The sequence below is a fragment of the Athene noctua genome, unplaced genomic scaffold (genome assembly GCF_965140245.1).
Source record: "Athene noctua unplaced genomic scaffold, bAthNoc1.hap1.1 HAP1_HAP1_scaffold_125, whole genome shotgun sequence".
Taxonomy (NCBI): domain Eukaryota; kingdom Metazoa; phylum Chordata; class Aves; order Strigiformes; family Strigidae; genus Athene; species Athene noctua.
In genome coordinates, this window is record NW_027437602.1 from 62,501 (window position 1) to 65,000 (window position 2,500).

Consider the following 2,500-nt stretch of genomic DNA (forward strand, 5'->3'; position numbering starts at 1 on the left):
GACGGACGGACGGGAGGGGGGGGGGCCGGGCCCGACGCCGACCGCACGCGCGGTCGCCGCCGCAGCCGCAACCCCCGAACCACCGCCGCCGCCGCCGCCGCCGCACCCCCCCCCACCGAGCCCACCCCCGGCCTCCGCCGCCCGGAGCGCGGCGGCTACGACGGGGAAGGGAGAAGAAGGCGGGGGGCCAGTGGCGACGGGGAGGACCCCCGTTCCCACGGCGCACGCCCCGCACGCGAGCGGCAGCACGGCACGGTACCGCCGCGGTACCCACCCGCAGACAGCCGCCCGCGCGGGAGGAGGCCGGGGAAGAGGCCCGCGCCTCTCCCCCCCCGACACCTCGGCCCTTCCCCACCGCCGCGCCCGACCCGGCCGGACCGAACCAACGGGCCGCCCGGCCCCGGCGGGACAAGGCTCCGCCAAGCGGGCGTTCCGGGAGCGGGGAGCTTCGGAGCGCTCCCCGAGTCTCCACTTAGGGGGACGAAGGCCCTCGGCCGACACCGACGGGCCTGCGAGGCACCCCAGCCGCGCCGCCGCGGACGCCGCCCGCCCGCCCGCCGAGGCGAGGCGGGGAGGGACGGCGCACCGGCCGGCGATTGATCGTCAAGCGACGCTCAGACAGGCGTAGCCCCGGGAGGAACCCGGGGCCGCAAGTGCGTTCGAAGTGTCGATGATCAATGTGTCCTGCAATTCACATTAATTCTCGCAGCTAGCTGCGTTCTTCATCGACGCACGAGCCGAGTGATCCACCGCTAAGAGTTGTCTGCCTTTCGGCACCGCCCCGCGCGCGCGGAGGGGCCGGGACCGCTCCGCAGAAGCGGCCCCCTTCTCGGACGACGGACCGCCGCCCCACCGACCGACCGACCGCCCCCCTCCGCACGCGCGGAGGGGGCGCGCGACGACCGGCGGGCGACGGTCGCGCCTCGCCTCAGATGACCGTACCGACATCACAACGGAGGGAAGGAAGGGAAGGGTGAAACAAGCTCCGAACGGCAAGGGCCCGGGGAGCCCGCGCTCCCGACCGACCTGGGGAAACAACAAGCACCTTGCTCGCTTCGGAGGCGGCCCAGGCGCCCGGGCTCGGCCCGGCCTCCGCACGGAGGGCCGGCGGCGCGTCCGACCGCGCGCCCGGACCTGCACCCGCCTCTCGCTCGCGCGGAGGGGGGAAACCACAGACGCTGACCGCCGCGCGGGCGACCAGCGGGGGCGCCCCGCTCGCGCCGCGCGCGCCTCCGCGCCGCCCAGCGCCCGCGCGCTGCGACAGCCGGCTCCTTGCCCCCGTGGCCCCGAAACCCCGGCTCTCGCCCCGACGCCGGGAACGCCCGCGCGGCGCCGCCGCCGCACCACACCGGAGACAGGGACGGACGGCCAACCGCCGGAACCCGAGACGGCGACGCGACGCCGCCGCCCGGCGCTCCGCCCGACCGCCGCCCGGCCACCGCACCGCCGCGGCTGCCCTCCCGGAGCCGCCGCCGCCGCTTCTCGTCTCGGCCCCTTCCGCAGGCACGCGCCAGGCAGAAGGCGGACGCCGCTGAGCCGGAGGCGACGCCCCCTCTCCCCGCTTCCGCGCGGAGAACGGGACGGGGAACGCCCCTCGGCCGCCCACCCGCCTCGCCTGACCGAGACCGGGAAAGGCGACTGCGAAGCGACGGGCAGGACCCGGGACGGGACAGGCCACGCGGCCGGCCACCGAGCGACCGCCGGCCGGCACGCCGAGCGGCGGCGCCGCCGCCGCCGCTCGGGCCCGGGGGCTGCGCCGCCCCTCCCCTCAGCCGGGGCGGGAAGGGGTGGGGGTGGCAAGCAAGGAGCACGAAGCCGCAAGCGCGCCGCTGCGCGTCCACGGAGACGCGGCGGCCCGAGCAGGCCGCCCCGCCCGGCGAGACCCCCGACCGTGGGGGAATCGCCATCGCCCCCGACGGCGAGAGAGCCCGCGCTCCCCGCCGGGGGGGGGGGAGGTTCCCCTTCGCGTTTCGAGGGCGAGGCAGGCCGGCTGCGGCCGACCGAACGCCGCCGGTCTCGCCGCCGAGACCGGACCGCGGAGAAGGGGGGGCAGGGGGGACACCCCTCCCCGGCGCGGCCGCCCGAGGGGACAAAAAGCCCACGGCGTGGGCGGCGGCCGCCATGGCCAGGGCCTGCACGAGAGCGACTCCCGCCCCTGGAGGCTCAACCGCCGCACACGGCCGGGGCCCGCCCCTGCGGGTCGCACCGAGCCGCCCGAGTCTTTAAACCTCCGCCCGGCTCCGCGGCCTTCGACCCCCGGGCTCAGCCGAGGGAGGGCCGCGGAGGCGCGGACGCTAGGTACCTGGCCCTGGGGTGAGGGAAACATCCTCAAGGGCCCCGCGGGGGTGCCTCCCCCGCTGCCGCCATCGGGGGAGCGTCCGCCCGCGGGGGCGCGCCCGACATCCGCCACCACCACCACGTCCTCCTGGCCCGGGGCCCGAGGTTTCCCTCAGTATCCCGGCGCTGCGCCCGGGAGGAGAGCCGTGGCTCGGGCCGCCCG

At 78.2% G+C, this 2,500-nt stretch overlaps 1 non-coding gene across 1 annotated transcript; it reads right to left on the reverse strand.

Annotated features, from left to right (window-relative positions):
• Positions 1 to 608: 608 nt before the first annotated feature.
• Positions 609 to 761, reverse strand: LOC141955172 (5.8S ribosomal RNA). Its single transcript, XR_012632408.1, has one exon. It is a non-coding gene; the product is annotated as a 5.8S ribosomal RNA (ribosomal RNA).
• Between the last annotated feature and the right edge of the window lie 1,739 nt (positions 762 to 2,500).